This window comes from Gopherus evgoodei, chromosome 7, assembly GCF_007399415.2.
Source record: "Gopherus evgoodei ecotype Sinaloan lineage chromosome 7, rGopEvg1_v1.p, whole genome shotgun sequence".
Taxonomy (NCBI): Eukaryota; Metazoa; Chordata; order Testudines; family Testudinidae; genus Gopherus; species Gopherus evgoodei.
Genome location: NC_044328.1, coordinates 78401099 through 78421998, shown reverse-complemented (window position 1 = coordinate 78421998; position 20900 = coordinate 78401099). Strand labels below are relative to the sequence as shown.

Genomic DNA, 20900 nt, shown 5'->3' with positions numbered 1-20900 from the left:
GCCAAGTCCTGTCCTCAGTGGGCTCCCTTCTTGCCAGGGTAGGGTCCTGGGCCCCCTGCAAGGTACCCCCTCTCCCCTGGTGTCAGGGAAGAGTGCCCTTTGCTGGCTCTGGCCAGGGGTAATGACTAGCATGCTTTCGGGGCTGCCCGGCCAATCTTCCAGATCACCCCCCTTCAGCATCTCAGTTGGCAAGTGATGGTGCACCCCCACATATTTGAGGTCCTCCTTGGCCCCCCATTTCAGACGTACCCTCACCACGAGTACCTTAAACAGGGGGCCCGCACATCCCTGTCAGGGTCAGGTAGATGTTGGGCACCACCTCGTCTGGGGCCACCACCTTGGGCCAGCATCACCTCAGCGCCTGTGTCCCCGTACCCAATGACCTGCTTCCATCCACCTCCAGGGGAATGAGGCACTCGCTCTTCAGGGGCTGTCCCACACCCACCCTGTAGACTAAGAACTTTGAATCCAGAGCATTAAGCCTCCCCGAGGAGCTGGCCTGGGAGACTCCTCCTTCTTGGGCCATTGGTAAACTGCCAGCTCCTCCTGCCTGGGGAACCAGCCCCTCCTCCAGCTGGGCTCCTGCCTAGTTAACCCTTTCGGGGTTCGGTTTGCTCATCCTGTCCCTGAGCTTTTGGCACTGGGCCCATCTGTGGCCTCTGTCCACAGTAACTATACCTCAGGTCCTGTTGGTCCCCTGGGATTGGTCAGCCAGCTCTGGTATTGGCTGTGCCTCTTGGGAGAGATTTATCAGAGTCCCCCTTGTGGGAAGCTCCTGGGTGACCCCCCCTTCTGCACTGATGTGGGCCTGTCCCCCTAGCATTCCATTCCATATCCCAACCTGCCATCTACAAGCTTGTAAGCTAGCAGCCCTGTGCAGTGCAGGTCCTTCAGCCTCTTGTACACCAGTCATATCCTCAGGTCAGGGGGACAGAGTTAATATAGTTGCTCCAGCCCCACCAGTTCAATCACGTCCTCCTTTGTCTGGGCCCTGGCCCCATTCACCCACTTGTGGATGTATTCCCCCATCAGGGTGGCCAGTTCCAGAAAGGTCATCCCCTGGGTCTTCTGCTTGCTCCAGATCCTTTTCCTGTATGCCTTGGGGATCAGCTCAAACTTGCAGAGCAGGGCTTGTTTGAACAGTTCATAGTCCCCTGCTATCACTCCATCCATCTGGCTGAATATCCTTATGTCCTTGGGACCCAGTAAGGGGGTGAGATGTCTAAGTCTGTCTGCAGGGTCAACCTGGTGCACATTGCAGGCCTTCTCAAAGGCAGTGAGGAAGGCATCTATATCATCTCTCTCCTTAAACTGAGGCAGCACTTTTATATCTGAGTTCCCTGCGGGCTTAGCTACCTTGGGCCCATCTCCACTCACTCCAGCAGGGGTCCCCTTGCTTCTCAGTTCCTCCATCACCAGTTCATGCTGCCTCTGTCTGTCTCTCATGGTTCTCCTGTTCCTTCTCATGGTCCTCCAGCTCTTTCAGTGTCAGTTCCATTTCCAACTCCAACCATTTCAGCTGCACCGATGGGGAACACGGCTGTGAAGATCCCCTGCTGGTCGGGTAGGTGGGTCCTGGGATCGCCTGGCTGCTTTCAGCCCCTCCTGTGGCCCTGGTTGGGTCAGTGGCTGGGGTGACCCCTGGGGCTGCCTGGCTGCTCCCAGCCCAGTCACAAACCTGCTCCTTAGAGTGATCATTCTCTTCCAGCCGAGCAATCAGCTGTGCCTTGGTGAATCTCCCAGTGCACGGGCCTGCCTCTCTCTCTCTCTGCACAGTTTTACAATGTCATTCTTAAGGAGGAGATGATAGGCCATCTCCACACTGTTCCCAAGTGGTCACGGACTTGTAGACCTGTGCTCTCTCAGCTCCCCCAGCTGGAAGCCCTTCAGTGCGACAGCCCTTCTCGGGGATCCACTCTTGGGGTTAAGTCATAGCTCCTCCACCTCCTGGAACTGCACTTCTCTGAGCCTTCAGCATACCTGGCTCTTGCTAATCCCCCTTCATTCTACTGCTCCCCAGTCACTGCAGGATGCTTTGTCCACGGGGCACAGTTTATCCCTCAGCTTTCACTAGTTGTCACAGAGTCACCGCGGCAATGCTCTGGAACTACTCCATGTGAAGCTGGTCAGGACTCTGGGGAAGCATGCCTCCTCTTTCTGAGCGTACGGTTTCCAGGGCAAGAAGCTTACCCAGCTTCCACCGTCCTGGGTCTGACCTTGGAGCATTCAGCATCCCTTTCCACACTGTGCACTTCCCACAGCGAGTCCACCTGGGCAGGGCTCCTGGGGAAGCCAGAAGGCCCTGCACTCTAACTCCTGCAGTCAGCAGTGTCTCTCATCCAGCATGTAGAACAGAAGGTTTATTAGTTGACAGGAACACAGCATAGGACAGAACTTGTTAGCACATAAGTCGGTGACTTTCAGCCAAGTCCATCTTGGGGAGTCTTTGGCCAGATGGCCTGGACTCCCCCTTTTCCAGTCCCCCAAGCAGACTGCCCAACTTCCAGCGATCTGCCTCCCGACATGCCCGTTGCTCTTCTTCTCCTCTTTGTCCTGCTTCCTGGGCAAAAGTTGTAACCTGGGTGAACCCCTCTCCTGGGTCTCAGGTTACAAAGGGCACCACCATAGCACGTGTGAAGACTGCTGGGCAGCCTCACCTGCCCCAAGGGTGTCAGTAAAAATCACATACCCAATTCCCACCACTGAAATATTGGTGCAGTACACAGGGAAACAGAGGTACACATAGTGTTAGTATAGGATAGTAAGACTCTAATGCAACATAACAAGATGAATTAAAGACCACTTCGTCACATCATCACATAGTTGTTTTCTCCAATCAGAATGTACTTGCTAACAGCTTATCTAATTAATCTGGCAAAAAGTGTATAAATGATGCCACGTCTGTATTTGCCAGTGTTTAGTGTTTCATTTGGTCTTCCTGCCTCAAGTTGTATTAGGCTTCGTGTAGTCACTTAAGGTATGTCCATGCAGCAATGAAATGCCTGTGGGATGGTGCTCAGAACTCTTCCAGGACCACATTTAATACTTGTAGATTTGTCTTAGTAAACTTGCTGTTTTGCGTGCAAAACCTTAACCAAGACTCCTTTTGCTGCTCACACTGTTGCTCTTACCATAGACATAAGGTGCCTGCCTGAATATGCAAGTACAATCTTTCACCCCCTCAGGTCCTCTTGTTTCCTTTGGTCAGGTTCATACTTTACTTAGAACTAAGATTAGCAAAGTTTATGTTTGCACAGTGATCCCAGCTCTAAAACATCCCAGGGAAGTTTTGTATACAGTTCCCAGGATGCATAACTCTGGTCTGGAAATCTTAAGTACTTTGTTTACATCTGTTCCTGGAGGGCTGGACCCAGAAGAGAGCTAAAGTTATTTGTGTTGAGCCATTACGGATGGCTTGTAGGCAGCGCTGGAGCTGATATCTGAAGGCTTGAGTTGTTCCCTTTGGGGCAAAGGTAGAAGTTTTTGAGCAGCAAACATTCCCTTCAGGGGCAGGAGAGTCCCTAGCTGTTTCAGAAGGAGTGTATTGATGTCACTAGCAGTCGTGGCTTTAGAGCGCTGTTCTGGGCTCTAGCCATGACAGCTCTGCAGAGTGGAGTTTGATCCCCAGGGACAAAGCGTGGGACAAAACTTCTTCCCAAGCCGCCTTCCTGATCTGTCATTCCTTGTAGTATCTGCATCAGACACCCTCTAGAGACTATAAAGAGAGCCTAAACCTCTTCCACTCTAGGAGAGTCTTCCTTCAGCTTTGCTGAGGGCTAGAACTGCTCCATTCACTAAGTGGATTGTCCTGGCTGGGGACATAGGCCATGGCTACACTGTAGAGTTGCAGCGCTGGTGATGGAGTTACAGCGCTGCAACTCAGTCTGTGTTCACACTTGCAAAGCACAGCCAGCGCTGCAACTCCCTGGTTGCAGCGCTGGCTGTACACCTGGTCTGCCTCGGGTGTAGCGATTCCAGCGCTGGTGATGCAGCACTGGTCATCAAGTGTGGACACCAACAGCGCTTTTATTGGCCTCCAGGGTATTAGGAGGTATCCCAGCATACCTTTTCAGCCACTCTGCTCATCATTTCACACTCCACTGCCCTGGGCTCAGGTGACCCCCCCCCCCTTTAAATGCCCCAGGAATTTTAAAAATCCCCTTCCTGTTTGCTCAGCCAGGTGTGGAGTGCAATCAATTAATCAGTGACCATGCCTCCACGCCCCAAACGAGCCCCAGCATGGAACACTTCAGAGCTGCAGGACCTCATCAGTGTTTGCACAGCTTCCTCACCCCAATCACAGCTGCGCTCCAGCCGTAGAAATAATGATACCTATGGGCAGATATCGAAGTCCTTGCTGCTAAGGGGCCATGAACGGGACGGGTTGCAGTGCAGGGTAAAAGTAAAAGAGCTGCGCAGTGCCTATTGCAAAGCCCATGAGGGAAATCGCCGCTCAGGAGCTGCCCCCACGACCTGCCATTTTTACAAGGAGCTGGATGCCATACTTGGGTGTGACCCCACTGCCAATCCGAGGAGCACGATGGAGAGTTCAGAGCAGGGAGAAGTGGGGGAGGGTGTAGAGGAAGCCGAGAGTGAGGCTACTGGGGTGGAGGGAGACACCCCGGAGTCCCAGGAGTCATGCAGCCAGGAGCTCTTCTCAAGCCAGGAGGAGGCTAGCCAGTCGCAGCAGCTGGAACTTGTTGGTGAAGAAGAAGCAGAGGAGTGTGTTCCCGGTAAGCAGATTTTATTTTTAGGATGGAAATGTTTTGGGAGAGGAGGGTGGGGGTTACGGCTGCCTGCATGCATGCCTAAATGTGGAATAGCCCATTGATTTGGTCTATCACGTCTCTGTAATCGGCCTCGGTAATCTCTTGAAAAGTTGCAGCCAGTGTGGGCAATGTGCTAGCGCAAGTTTATAGGAGAGCCACCGTGGTCCTTGTCCCGGTCAGGCTAACTCGTCCGCGCCACTGTGCCGCGAGGGGTGGGGGGACCATTGCTGCACACAGGGAAGCTGCATAGGGACCAGGGCAGAATCCACATTTCTGTAGAAGATCCTCCCTCTCTTGCCAGGTAACACGCAGCAGTGATATATCTGGCAGTAGAAAACCCTGTTGAGAATGTAGGGATAGTGTTCAGTGCAGGTCCCTGCTCTCTGCTTTCCCCAGTGCAGTTCCCAAAGTCCCTGCTCTCTGCTTTCCCCAGTGCAGGTCCCCAGGTCCCTGCTCTTTGCTTTCCCCAGTGCACAGAAACCCCAGTGAGCCCTCAGGCAGTTCCCCTTCCCAGGTGAAGTCGCAGAAGAAACACTCACCCCATTGCTTGCCATGCCTTCGCAGCCGTGGCCTCTCTGTGCTATGTTAGGTATGTGGGAATGATGCTACAAAAAGTCTACAAACTCCTTCACTGTGTGATAATAAACAATGTAGCCTCTGTGTATTAAATGTTTCTATTTGTTTTTTTAAGTGACCTTGAATAATCCAGCACTATCACCGCCTGCCCGATGGTTACAGAACTTGAGGAAAAATCCTTGAAAATCAAAAGAAGATTTGATCAAAGCAGTTATGAATCAGTACGCCAGAGAGAGTAAGAAGATGCAGGAATGGAGAGAGAAAATGCATGAGTGGAGGCAAACACAAAGCAGGAGAAAGGAATTGGCTACCAAGAAAAGCACGAAGCAGCTGATAAGCCTCCTGGCTCGCTAAACTGACCGTATGCAGTCTCTCGTAGCCATGCAGGCAGATCAGTACCGTGGTAACCCCCACCCCTCCCAAAGCTCTTTCTCTCTTGTTCCCCAGTATTTGCACAAAACACCTTTCTCCAGCAGCCTGTTTCTTACCACCCCCAGCTGCCCCCAACACCTGTACGATCACCTACCAGCCCTGATAACTACAACCCTTACCCTATGCACTCAACCCCCATCACGATGCAGCATATTAATCCTGAAGTGCAGCAGGCTTTGAACAGCAATCCAAGCAGGACATATTCATACCTCTGAATGTACAGTCCACCACCCTAGCCCCCTGCCCTTTTATGTACTGTATTTTGAATAAATGATTTCTTGGCTTATAAAACATTTTTTATTATTGAAGAAAGTGATAATTACTGTACCCCAAGGGAAAAACGGGCACAGCAAAGGCACCAAACATTACTGTTGGCTTTCAACATCAAATTGCTCCCTTAAGGCATCCCTAATCCTTGAAGCCCTTTGCTGGGCCTCTCTAGTAGCCCTGCTCTCTGGCTGTGCAAATTCAGCCTCTAGGCGTCGAACCTCGGAGGCCCATTCCTCACTGAATCTTTCACCCTTCCCTTCACAAATATTATGGAGGGTACAGCACGCGGATATAACGCGGAGATGCTGCTTTCCCCCAAATCTAGCTTCCCGTAGAGACACCTCCAGCGCGCCTTTAAACGGCCAAAAGCACACTCCACAGTCATTCTGCACCGGCTCAGCCTGTAGTTGAACCGGTCCTTGCTCCTGTCAAGCTTCCCTGTATACGGTTTCATGAGCCATGGCATTAAGGAGTAAGCGGGGTGTCCAAGAATCACAGTGGGCATTTCAACATCCCCTACTGTGATCTTGCGGTCTGGGAAAAAAGTTCCGGCCATCAGCTTCCTGAACAGGCCACTGTTCCGAAAGATGCGTGCATCATGCACCTTTCCAGGCCATCCTGAGTAAATGTCAGTGAAACGTCCACGGTGATCCACAAGCGCTTGGAGAACCACAGAGAAATACCCCTTGCAATTAATGTACTCTGATGCCAGGTGGGAATATGAATAGGAATATGCCAGAATAGGAATATGCGTCCCATCTATTGCCCCTCCACAGTTAGGGAAACCCATTTGTGCAAAGCCATCCACAATGTCCTGCACGTTCCCAAGAGTCACAGTTCTTCTTAGCAGGGTGTGATTAATGGCTGTGCAAACTTGCATCAACACTATTCCAACGGTCGACTTTCCCACTCCAAACTGGTTCGCCACCGATCGGTAGCTGTCTGGAGTTGCCAGCTTCCAGATTGCAATAGCCACCCGCTTCTCCACTGGCAGGGCAGCTCTCAATCTCATGTCCCTGCGCTGCAGGGTAGGGTCGAGCTCATCACACAGTCCCATGAAAGTGGCTTTTCTCATCTGAAAGTTCTGCAGCCACTGCTCGTCATCCCAGGCTTGCAGGACGATGTGATCCCACCACTCAGTGCTCGTTTCCCGAGCCCAAAGGCGGCGTTCCACGGTGCTGAGCACGTCCGTTACTTCCACAAGCAATTTAGTGTCTTGAGCGTCAGGCGAATCAATATCATCGTCTGACTCCTCACTGTCACTTTGGAGCTGAAGGAATAGCTCCACTGCCATGTGTGATGTGCTGGCAACATTCATCAGCAAGGTCCTCAGCAGCTTGGGCTCCATTTGTAACAGAAATTGCACTGCAGACTCACAGTGCCGCCAAACTGCTTGGAATGTGTAGCAAAGCACAACGAGGCGTTGGAACAGGAAGCGGAAAGACCCGCACCCTTCCGTCCCCTTCCCACAAGTCACAGCGCCAAAATGGGACGAGGTGCTCTGTGGGATAGCTGCCCACAATGCACCATTCCCAACAGCGCTGCAAATGTGGCCACACTGCAGCACTGGTAGCTGTCAGTGTGGCCACACTGCAGCGCTGGCCCTACACAGCTGTACGAACACAGCTGTAACTCCCAGCACTGCATAAATGTAAGTGTAGCCATACCCATAGTAACATTATCTAAACAAAGATGCCTCTGTGCTTCCAGATACTCTATCTGCTTCTGACTCCTGCAAGCCCTTACTGCCAGTGCAAATAGCAGCTTCGTGCACCTAGCAATGGCTTGTCGTTGCTGCTGGCAGCCTCTTCTCCCACACTCCCCAACATTCTGGGGACACTTGGAAGAGTGCTCCTTTCAGGAGCTTCTCATAGTCTCTACTGTGGTTCTGTAATACTACAGCAGGGGTCAGCAACCTTTCAGAAGCGGTGTGCTGAGTCTTCATTTATTCACCCTAATGTAAGGTTTTGCGTGCTGGTAATACATTTTAATGTTTTTAGGAGGTCTCTCTCTATAACTCTATATATTATTTAATTAAACTAGTGTTGTATTGTAAAATTAAACCAAGATTTTCCAAATGTTTAAGAAGCTTAATTTAAAAGGAAATTAAAATGTTGATCTTATGCTGCTGCCCCACTCAGCCTGCTGCTGGTCTGGGGTTCTGTTCATCTAGGCTGGTAGTGGGCTGAATGAGGCCTGTGACCAGAACCCCGGCTGGCAAGGGTCGGGCAGCCAGAACCCCAGACCAGCAGCGGGCTGTGCGGGCCAGCAGCTGGGACCCCAGACCGGCAGTGGGCTGAGCGGCTCAGCCCACTGCCACTCAGGGGTTCCATCCTCCGGCTCCTGCCAGCTGGGATCCCGGCTGCCAGATCCACTCAGCCCGCTGCCAGTCTGGGGTCCCAGCCCTGCCCACATACAGTGGGTACCTACCTTCTCCATGGTTCTGGCCCATTCTCTTCTTCTCTCTGCACTGAGCTGAGAGTGGGAGTGCACTGAGCACAGGGCTGGGGGTGAAGGGTCTGGCCAGGAGATAGAATGAGGGAGGGGGCTCAGGGTTGGGGCAGGAGGTTCGAGTGTGGGGCACTTACCTGGGCAGCTCCCATTTGATGCGAGGGGTGCCGGTGAGAATGTGGGGGTGGAGTGCAGAAGCTCCCGTTTGGTGCTCTGAGTGGGGGTGGGGATGTGGCGAGTGACTGGGGTGTGGGGGGACTGGGGATGTGTGGGGATGCAAGTCAGGGCAGAGGGCTGGAGTCAGGGCTGGGGGCTGGGTATGTAGGGGGGTGCCAGAGTCAGGGCTAGGGTTGTTGAGGGAGAGGGGGAATGAAGGAGTCAAGCAGAGGGCTGGGTGTGTATGAGGGAGGTACGGGGCTCAGGGCAGGGACCTGGGGGGTGTGCGGGGCAGAGGGAAGGGAGTGTGTGTGTGGGGGGTCAGGGCTCAGAGGAGAGGGCTAGGTGACTGCCCCCCTGCAAACTCTCAACCCCCCTGCTCCTTGTTCCCTGAATACCCCCTCCTGGGACTGCGCCCCCAACTGCCTCCCAGGACCCCACCCCATATCTAAGCCTCCCTGTTGCTTGTCCCCTGATTGCCCCGTACCTGTCCCCTGACTGCCCCGACCCTTATCCACACACCCACACCCAGCCATATCCCCAGGACTCCCATGCCTATCCAACCACTCCCTGCCCCCTGACAGGACCCCCAGAACTCCCGACCCATCCAACCCACCCCCGCTCCCTGCCTGCCCCACCCCATCTCCACATCCCTGCCTCCTGACACCCCCCCCAGAACTCCCGACTCATACTGCCCCCCCCAACCCTCCTTGCTCCCGGTCCCCTGACTGCCCTGACCCATATCCGTCCCCCGCCCCCTGACAGACCCCGGGACTCCCATGCCCCATCTAACCTCACCCCCACTCCCTTACTGCCCCCTCCAGAAACCCCCCGCCCCAACCACCACCCCCCCTGCAATCCCAACCCACCCTTTCCCCACCCCTCTGACTGCCCCCACCCCTTATCCAACCCCCCCAGCCTTGGACCCCTTACCATGAGGCTCCACGCAGAGCCAGATATGCTGCCCCGCGGGAGTACACAGCCCCGCCACTCAGAGTGCTGCGCACGTGGCGACAGAGCTCCAGTTGAGCAGGGAGCGTCTTTTCCCTCCCTGCAGAGCCAAACACTGCCCCGCGGGAGCGCACAGGGCGGCATGGCTCCAGGGGAGGTGGGAGCATTTCTGTCTCCCCGCAGAGCCAAACGCTGCCCTGCGAGAGCATGCAGCCCTGACCCCCAAAGCGCTGCGCTCGGCCAGTGCTCCGGCCCGGGAGTGTGGACCCCGCGGCTTGCCGCGCCGGGAGAGTGGGGCCACTTGCCCACCCCGTGCACACAGCTATGCTTCTGCTCCCTGCCCGAGCGGAGGGCAGAGGAGAGTGGGCTGGGCTGGGCTGGGCAGGATTTTTAATGGCATGCTGGAGTCCTGGCAGGCTCCAGCGTGCCATTAGAAATTGGCTCACGTGCTGTAGGTTGCCGACCCCTGTACTACAGTAAATGCAGTCCCTGGCTCTACTGGCCAGGTAACCTGGCTCAGAAACCACCTGGTTTTGACCATAGCACAGGCGCAGCCTGAGCAGCATGCATGAAGCAGCATTTGACTCCCCAGACACCTGAAGGGTAGGATTTAGGCTACGGAGTAGTGGAGAAAGGAGCTGCAGTGTAATGATTTCCATGCCTTCTGATCTTGCGGTTGTGTCCAGGTGCTTTAGGAAAATACTTACCTGGTGAGAAGCACTAGGCGACTAGAAGAGCCATGCCCTGATGTTGTGTAATCCCCAGTCAGGCCCCTTCAAGGAGCAATCATAAGTGACTTGCTATATTGTTCTTGGGTTTCTTCTCCATCAGGCCTTCATCTTCATCTCCTCTTGCCTTGCCTGGTTGCATATCCCTGGCAGCATCCTCAAGCAGCTCTCCTGCCTGTAATGCTTTGTCAAACATATTTGAGAAACTCAATAATATCTTCGTCTGTTGGTGAGTTAGTCCAATAGAAGTTATTCCCTCATCCACCCTGTGTCTCTAATATCCTGGAACCGACACAGCAACACCACCAATGTGACATCTGAAGATTTCAAATCACTTAAACGTTAATCCTTGCAGCCACGCTGAGTAGGGACCTATTAATTTTTCCCAGATGGATAAAGTGAGCAAGACCCATCACCTCTGCGTTTGTCTACACACAAACATGCTCTGGTTTAGTTAAACCAGTGCAAACTCCTGTGTGGACATTTATACTTGTTTAGAACTCGTTTACTCCCTGTAAATTGATACGGTCAAAGGAAATGGATACAAGTCACATTTAAATTGATTTAAGAATGTTTCTACATGAAGCCATACCGATTTAACATCATCAGTGTAAAATAATATCTTTAAACAGGTGCAGCTGTGTAGACCCACCTTAAGTGACTTGGCCACTGTTGCCTATGTGGCAAGTTTGAGTTGTTGAGAATACAACCCAGTAGTCCTGTCTCCAGTACCTTGCGCTAGATGCTAGAAATACTGCTTATAGCTTACAGTGTATGTGTAGTATTCTGCATGCCTGTCTTCTCCTGGGCACTGGGACATGAGACCATAACACTGCTGGCTCCCCAATTACTTCATGACCCTATTTGAAATTGCCCTTCCTTTTTTTTTTAAGAATAGTGGACTTGCACCTGTCTACGTTAGAAAGGATTTGCTAGGATATGTGTACCTAGTGGAGATGTAGCTGATATTGGCAAAAGACTATAACTGCATCTACACTAGGCTTTTGCCAGCAAAGCTATAGAAGTTGGAGGGATGATTTTTTTGGTTCTGTTTTTTTTTATACTTCTAACTGACATAGCCGTGCAGGTAAAACTGAAGTCTATACCAGTGGCCTCCACTCTGCCCACTCATAGTTTTAGCACTGTGGGTGCAAGAGCCTTCTCCTGTGCTGCACACTGCATCTAGCATAGCCTTCCCATATGTCTAGCTTATTGACTCTTTGCCTTTTTCTAAACCAGTGGTTCCCAAACTTGTTCCACCGCTTGTGCAGGGAAAGCCCCTGACGGGCCGGGCTGGTTTGTTTACCTGCTGCGTCCGCAGGTTCGGCCGATTGCGGCTCCCAGTGGCCACGGTTCACTGCTCCAGGCCAAGGGACATGCTGGCAGCAGCTCCCATTGGCCTGGAGCAGCGAACCGCGGCAACTGGGAGCTGCGATTGGCTGAACCTGCGGACCCGTCAGGTAAACAAACCGGCCCGGTGACTTTCATTGCACAAGCGGCAGAACAAGTTTGGGAACCACTGTTCCTGACATCACCTGAAAAATCTTCCCTTCCTTGCCTTTGCCTTTTAATTCTCTTTATTGGAAGGAAAACACCAGTGTTTTTCTATTTCAGAATTAATTTGTATCAAGCAGGTTCAGTAATGTATGAGGCATCCTTACAACAGAAAAACTTACTGGCTAGAAGTATATTTCTTGCTATGTGGGCACTGTTGATTATTTGATTTTTCACCAAGGCTTGCATGTGCCTCCAAGCCAGAAAGTCTGTATCCTTCAGTCCTAACTTTGAATTTGTGGTGTTCTTAGAGCTGTTGTGTGAATAATTCTCATACCCAAATTACTTTGTATTTTTGTATTTGAATCTCATAGTTGTTGCTGTCCACTGATGTACTTTAATACTTGCCTCTGCTTGCCATCCTCTAAAAATACTATATTTAACTTGACTTTTGAAAAATGTATTTCAGTTTAACTTTTCCCTTTTGTTACCAGACAGAACTCAGGCATGAGAAATAGAAGTTCTTTTGCACTGTCTGGCAATAGAATAGACTTTCACGTTAACATAGTATTCTGAGTGCAGTGCTATGTTTAGAATGAGTTTTTCTGTGTCCTAATTTCTCTACTTCCTGCAAGTTGGCAGGGAAGTGGTGGCCTCCATGGAATAAGCTTAGTGCCCACAGTTATGAGAGGTATCTAAATATTTGTGTGTAGGGTTTGACTTATTTATCTACCTAGACTAAGTCTGGGAGGAGAATAGCAGTGTTTTTTCATTAACTCACAGCATTTGAGGATACAGTCCCTGTGAAAGACATTATACACAGCTGTGGTGTGGGAACAGCAGTAAAAGGTGATGAATCGTGATCAGGATTTGGAAAATGTACCCAAAGCCTCATATGTACCCAAAATGTCTCACCAAGCCAAAATACAGCAGTGCTCCAACCCATACCCCTTTTCCTTGGTCTGTGTTTGGCAAGAAAGCTCCTGCTGCTTTGGCCCAAAGTTCCCAGCTGCCTTTTGGCTGACCTTTTATGCTCCCATTCCACCAGCAAAGAGCCGTGATGAATGACGCTGTCTCTCTGCAGATTCAGGAAGACTTGACTTCAGTACACACTTGGTCCTGTTGGAAAGATTTCTTCAGCTTTCAGAGCTAGAAGCATAGGCACCAACTTACCTTCTGCCCAGTGGGTGCTTGCCTCTTCCTGCCCCGTCCTCACTCCACCCCCATTACACCCCTTCACCAAAGTCCCTGCTCCACCCTGTCTTTTCCTACCCACTTCCTGTCCCCAAGCCTCTGCCCCTGCCCTGCCGCTTTGCCTCCTCCCCTGAGCGAGCCGCGTACCCCTGCTCCTCCCCCTCCATCCTGGAAAGTCCTAAGCGCAGCCAAACAGCTGTTGGGCAGCTGGGGGGGGGCGGGAGGGCAGGAAGTGGAGGGAGGGTGGGGGAGGATCAGGGATGCAGTGTGCTTGGCAGGGGGAGGGAGAAGCAGGCCAGGAGAGGGGAGCTTGGCTGCTGGTGTGTGCAGAGCAAATGCAACAAGCAACCCCTTGTTGTGGTGATTTATATCCTTGCTGCTTCTTGGTTAAACCTGAATAGAGCTGCTTCAGCCAGGCTACTGCTGTCCTTCACAGGGATGTAGAACCTAGACAGTTTGTTAGAGATGGTTTCAGGGCCAACCTGTAAGAGTCAACTCAGTCCTTGTGGAGTAAACATCCATTTTGAGCTGCTGATATCCTTTTATGTCTGACCACTTCTTCGTCATCACACATTTGCATGAAGCTGATGCTGCTAGCACGCTGTGTACAGAATGTTAGGCATAGAAGGTAGTGATTTAGAGTTTGACTGGGTTTCACATAAGCAGCAAGGGGTTTCAGTAACTGCCTGTTTACCTGTCTGGGGCATGTCATTAAGCCGGGATGGTAATTTTCTTTCTAGATTTGTTCCCAGCGGTCAGATTTTCCTGTTGTTGGTATGGATGTGCTGGAATCCAGCAGTGTGAAATGACTAAAGTGTGGTTTGACCAGGGAAGTGACTGTGAAAAGGGCACCTTGTACTACTGCATATATCTGCTTAGTTTGATGCTAGGTGTGTACTTTGTCAGCACTGCAGAGCCACACAGCTGTTGAAGAGCACATTGAAATCCAGTACGGGAGGCAAATGAAGCAGGCAGAGCACAGCTTGGCTTGCGGGATCCAAGCTGAGCTTGCAATGATTGGAGAACAACAAATCAGGGTTTAACTTGTAAACTCAGCCAGTTCACTCTGGTCAGTTGGGGTGGGCGGATTCTTGAGCTCCCAGCTGCCGCTGCATTTCAAGAGTGAGTATCCATGGAACCTAACTTTTATGGCACTGGACTCAGCTGTGATTCTACCTGCTGATCTTGAATCCAGAGAAATGAAACAACCCAGAAGAATGCAGAGCTCATGGCAGTAGATATTAGTGCACCTGACCCTGGAGGAGCTGCCATCCACATGGATTCCTGTAGTCTGTGTGTGGCTGTAAGACTAAGATTGGTCAGCTAAGCTGTTCTGACCATTCAGCTAGAAAGAGATGTCTGCCAGGGTCCTCTTGTGGAGCCCCAGAGGGTTGTTTCTCACAGACACAAAAGCTTCTTCTCCCTTTAGCCACTGCTGGTGGCCATTTCACAGGAGTTCTGGTAGCAGCTACATGTAATGCTTTTAGCCAGTTTTGTGGGGTAACTAGGAATTCTGGCACCTCCACACGTCAGCAGGACTGGCGTTAGTGTTTTTAGTGCCCTAGGCGCATGACCAGTTTGCTGCCCCACGCACGCTGGTCTCTCGGCTCCAGTGGACCTGCCGCAGGTCGTGCCTGCGGAGAGGGTCTGCTGGTCTGCGGCTTCCGGTGGAGCTGCCGCAGCCTTGCCTGCGGGAGGTCCACCGGAGCCGTGGGAGCAGCGGACCATCCGCAGGAATGCCTGCGGCAGCTCCACTAGAGCCGCGGGACCAGGGGACTCTCCGCAGGCACGACTGCGGCTGGTCCACTGGAGCCGCCTACCGTCCCCCTCCCCCGGCAAAATGCCGCCCCCCAATAATCCTGGCGCCCTAGGCGATTGCCTAGGCCGCCTAAATGGAAGCACCGGCCCTGGGCTTCAGTATAGAACTAATCCCAACTGCAGTCACGCCTCCTCTTCAGAGTAGAGAATTCAGGTCCAGTCTCCTGGGGGTGCTATGCCTCGAGCTCAGTGACGTGAATCTGCTGACAGCTATCAGTTACTGCAGCCCACTTATGTGAATTCTGCACCTGGGCAAATGGTTTGAATGCAGGGCTGGAGCTGGCCTGTCACCCTCTGGGTGTTGCAGGAACAGCCATGTAGTCAGTAGCAAGGGAAGAGGTTCTTGGGGCAGCTCTGGCCTTAGCCCTGCTCTGCATGGGGGGTAGGTCGACCTAGCTTACAGAGCTCAAGGCTGTGAGAAACTTAAAGCTACCATGCTAGCTTATTGATAGGGCTGTGGAACCACTCCCAATGCAATGTATGGATTGTACTGAGTACTGCAGCAAGGAAACTAGTCTGGTTCAGACCCCGTGTTGACAGGGCCATCGGCTGACTCAAGCCATTCCACGGCAGTGAGCGGGCATTTATGTGGTAGCCTTCAGCAGTTCTGCTCTCCAGCTTATCATACTGCTGCAGAGCACAGGGCTCTTTGTATCTCTGTCGAAATGAGATGTGGGTTGAAGTGAGTGGTGCTCGCGTGCATCAGCGTGGTTCTTCCAGTGGACGGTCCCCATATATGTATTACAAATATGGGTGTGCATGCATGCCATGCGCCAGACCCGAATGAGTTTTGCAGTGTCTGTTGACACCGCGTTATTTGCTTCATCTGCGTGTCTGTGTCCGAAGCTATAGGAGGCCAGCAGGTCAGCACCACTTCCAGTGTCCTCTTACCCGTTGCATGGCCAGAGTCGGAACCCCTATTCCTTGGTGCTCATAGCTCTGCTAATCCCCGGAAGGAGCATAAGGTGAAACACTGCTGTGAGCCACAGGTACCACTTACCATCACGGTTGCTGGTCCACCACCGTCAACGCCAGTGGGGCACTCCGGACTGTCATGCCCGGTTCCCTGCATGCCAGCTCACCTGATACAGTTGATGTCCATGGCAAAGCTGATGGTCCCATACACCAGTTCACCACCTCACTCCAGTCCTCTGAACACCTTGCTGCTTTCCACTATGGCAGATGAATCTTTCCTACACTCCCGGAGTGGAACAACTTTCATCTGCGCACCACCAGTGCCGACGGTTCTGCCTCTGCCAGACCTGTCCTGAGTCTAAGTAGTTTTCCATGCCAGACCAATCCTTGACACCCGCACTCTCTCGCAGTCCATATCCCTGGCAATACTCAACCTATCCACCCACGTAGGACCCTGAGCTGTAGTTCCATTCCCCATGTAGCCCACTGATGCCCAGTGACCACTACGCCTGGCCCTACTGGCCTCCATTTGACTCTGCCAGGATCATGGGGTGCCCCTTCTGGATATGAGGAGCCAGAAGAAAACATCTCTCCTGGGCAACACAGTTTGGGGAGGTGGGGAGCAGCCCTCAGTGGTGAAAACAGGTTAAGGACTATTTAGAAAAGCTGGACATGCCCAAGTCCATGGGTCCAGATCTAATGCATCCGAGGGTGCTGAATGAATTGGCTGATGTGATAGCAGAGCCATTGGACATTATCTTTGAAAACTTGTGATGATTGGGAGAGGTCCTGGACAATTGGAAAAAAGGCAGATATAGTGCCCATCTTTAAAAAAGGAGAAGCCGGGGAACTACAGATAGGTCAGCCTCACTTCAGTCGCTGGAGCAGGTCCTCAAGGAAACCATTTTGAAGCACTTGGAGAAGAGGAGGGTGATCAGGAACAGTCAGTATGGATTCACCAAGGGCAAGTCATACCTGACCAACCTGATTGCCTTCTATGATGAGATAATTGGCTCTGTGGATATGGGGAAAGCAGTGGACATGATATATCTTGACTTCAGCAAAGCTTTTGATACTGTCTCCCACAGTATTCTTGCCAGCAAGTTAGGAATTGGATGAATGGACGATAAGGAGGAAAGAAAGCTGGCTAGATTGTCGGGCTCAACAGGTAGTGATCAGCGGCTCAGTGTCTAGCTGGCAGCCGGTATCAAGTGGAGTGCCCCAGGGGTGTGCCCTGGGGCTGGTTTTGTTCAACATCTTTATTAATAATCAGGATGATGGGATGGATTACACCCTCAGCAAGCTTGCAGATGACACTAAACTTGGGGGGAGAGGTAGATACTCTGTAGAGTAGGGACAGGGTCCAGAGTGATCTAGACAAATTGGAGGATTGGGCCAAAAGAAATCTGATGAGTTCAGCAAGAACAAGTGCAGAGTCCTGCACTTAAGATGGAAGAATTCTATGCACCACTACAGGCTGGGGACCGACTGGCTAAGCAGCAGTTCTGCAGAAAAGGACCTGAGGATTATAGTGGATGAGAAGCTGGATATGAGTCAGCAGTGTGCCCTTGTTGCCAAGAAGGCCACTGGCATATTGGTCTGTATTAATAGGAGCATTGCCAGCAGATCGAGGGAAGTGATTATTCCCCTCTATTCAGCACTGGTGAGGCCACACCTGGACTATTGTGTCCAGTTTTGGTCCCCCCACTACAGAAGGGATGTGGATAAATTGGAGAGCGTCCAGTGGAGGGCAACAAAAATGATCAGGGGGCTGGGGCACATGATGTACGAGGAGAGGCTGAGGGAACTGGGGTTATTTAGTCTGCAGAAGAGAAGAGTGAGGGGGGGATTTGATAGCAGCCTTCAACTACCTTAAGGGGGGTTCCAAAGAGGATGGAGCTAGGCTGTTCAGTGGTGGCAGATGACAGAACAAGAAGCATTGGTCTCAAGTTGCAGTGGGGGAGGTCGAGGTTGGATATTAGGAAATACTATTACACTATGAGAGTGACAAAGCACTGGAATGGGTTACCTAGGGAGGTTGTGGAATTTCCATCCTTAGAGGTTTTTAAGGCCAGGCTTGTCAAAGCCCTGACTGGGATGACTTAGTTGGTGTTGGTCCTGCTTTGAGCAGGGGATTAGACTAGATCTCCTGAGGTCCCTTCCAACCCATATCTTCCATGATCATCATGCAGCCAGCACTGCGAGTAACACCTGTCCCAGCCTTGTCATCTCAGACAAGGCATTAATTCCACCTTCCCTCTTCCCTCTGGATGACCATAAGCAGTACCACAACCTACTTAGGCATGTAGCAAAGGCTCTCAACCTCATGGTGGAAGAAGTCCAGGCCCCGCAAAACCAGCTACTTGATATTCTCCAACCGCTGCCCACCCCTCCACCCCCCAAACTGTCCTCCCTATCCACACGGCCATCCTACAACTGGCATAGTTGGTCTGGCACATGCAGGCCTCTTATGCCCCTACTCTGAAGCACATTGAGCAGCAGTACTTTGTCCCATCCCAGGGTACGGATTTCATGCTTACACACAACTGCCCCTCAACGTCTTTGTGGTACACCCAGCGACTGAACAGGCTCAACAGCTACACCTTAAGGCTACACAACACTCCTGTACAGGGTGGCAAAGAAGCTGGACCTTTTAGGGTAAAAGGTTTATTCCTCTGTGGGACTTCAGCTCCATATTGCCAATTACGAGACTTTAAGCTTATTGACTCTCAGACCTTTCTCTGGGCGGACAAACAGCAGAATCTCCAAGTGCTGCTGGATGAGGGCAAGCTCATCCTCCAGGAAGTGGTTGGTGCTACTGACACTGTGTCCTGCTGCCTAGTTACCAGCGTCATACTCTGCCAAGACTCCTGGTTTCAATCCTCCAGATTTCCTAAGGAGGTCCAGACCACTCTTAAGGACCTTTCCTTTGACAATCAGAAACACTTCAGTGACAAGGTGGACAGATCTTCCCACTCCCTTGAGGATTCCCACATCACGCTGTGGTCACTTGGTATCTACACTCCGGCCCTGACCTGCAGGCAGCAACTGTCATCCTGTGCCCTACCAGCCCTGTTTTCAATGACTGCAGGAGTAGTCTTGCCAATGTCCATGCACTTACCGACTTCATTACCCCACCGCTACTACTTCTGCTCCCTCAACTCTTCTGCAGCATCACTCCAAATAGCCACTTGACTCTTCCATTGAGACCTGCAAACCTCCTCCCCTGGTCAGTCTTGAGGGCTGTCTCACCCTGTTCGCCCACATTTGGGGCAAGATCACCACCGATTGCTGGGCGCTGGACATCATTCACCAGGGTACTCAGTAGAGTTCCTCTCCTTCCTCCTTCATCACTCACCCTATGGTGATGTGGAGATCCCTCTCATTGTGATCTTCTCTGAGAGGAAGTGGATGCCTTCCTCTGGAAGGGCACCATAAAGTAGGTTTCCCCCGTTACCGGGTCCAAGGATTCTATTCCTCTTATTTCGTTGTTCCAAAAAAGGAGGATGGCTGCCACCTCATTCTGGACCTCTGCTTGCTCAACAAGTTCATATGCAAATTCCAGTTCTGGATGGTAATGCTCACTGTCATTATTTCATCCCTCCTCCAGGGCTCGTGGTTCATGGCTCTCAATATTAAAGATGCATATTTCCGCATCAGCATCCACACGGCTCATCAGAAATTTCTCCATTTTACAGTGGGACATTCCCATTATCAGTTCTGGGTCCTCTCCTTCGGTATCACCGCCGCTCCCTGCGTGTTCACCAAAGTTTTCACTGTTGTTGCAGCCCACATGCAACCCTTCAGCCACTCGGTATTTCCCTACCTGGATGATTGGCTCCTCATTGCAACGTCATGCACCTGCCTCCTTTCCACTTATCTAGACCCTTCACGATCTACTCACCAGCCTGTGTATCTGTATTAACAAGGAAAAGTCAGTCCTCATCCCTACCCAAGAGATCACTATTCGGTTGCATGTGGACTCTATCATAGGCTGCACTTTCCTCCTGATGGACCGCTTTGCCACCCTCATCTTTCGTAACACCGCTACGCCACAATCCATGCATGCCTATCTGCTAATGCCTTTGCCTCCATGACCACATTTTGGCCTGCACCTCTGTAATGCCCCAGGCACACCTCCATATGCAGTGCTTTCAACTTTGTCTCCAGTCAATCTGCAGACCTCAGACAGATTGTTTGGACAAGTTGGTCCTGCTTATCCGATTTTTCCTGGCTTCCTTCACGTGGTGGTCCGATCTGTCCAACATCTTGGTCTGCATTCCAGTCACCCTTCCCGCTCCCTGCTCCGCTCTCACCACAGACACCTCCCTTATAGGATGGGATGTCCATCTGGATGGTCACATGACCCAGGACCTCTGCACACCACAAGAGGTGAGGATACACATCAGCTTCTTGGAACTCCAAGCTGCCTGCTTTGTCTGTCAGGTGCTCCTCCTACTCATAAGATCACGGCACTTTCAGTTGCTGTCAGACATGTCGGCAGTTGTGTATATCAACAAGCAAGGTGGCACCAGGTTACCCTCTCTGTGCAGTGGCTGTCTACCTCTAGAACTGGTGCATCAAGCACGGGGTCACGCTGCATACCATGCATCTTCCTGCTTGCTGAGCTGGTGCCTTGAGCCGGCCCTGGGTGGAGAAACTTATTGGATAGACACAATTCATGGCATGGGGAGCTGCATTGCAGATCTCTGGCTATCACTCTGGGCCTACACAAGCTATGAGCACTGAGGGGAAAGGGGAAGGAACAAAGGGAGGGAATGAACTAGGAAGGAGGAGGAGAGCAAAAGATGGGAGTTGGGGCACCAAAGGGAAGAGAAGGGACCGCAGAGGCGGAGGGAGAAAGAACAAGCAGCTAAATAAGAGACATTGAAGGCAGGTCTATGAACAAGGAATGGACAGCACCTGATCCTGGCACAGTGCTGGGAAAGAGCGGTGGTGCCCACCCTATGTGGGGAGAGGGGCAGGACAGTATACGAGGAGGAGTGGAGTGGGGACTGGGGGGGGGGGGTATGATAGGGAGGGGAGTGTCCTGCATGTGTAGGGAGGTGTGCTGCAGGGCCCAGTGCATGCTTATTGCCCCACACCAGATTTGGCTGTGCATTGCTCATAGACTCTAGGACTGGAA

At 51.9% G+C, this 20900-nt stretch overlaps 1 protein-coding gene across 1 annotated transcript in view; it reads left to right on the top strand.

Moving 5' to 3' along the window:
• The window catches only part of DAG1 (dystroglycan 1), a 126618-nt gene that overhangs the window by 69631 nt on the left and 36087 nt on the right, over positions 1 to 20900 (top strand).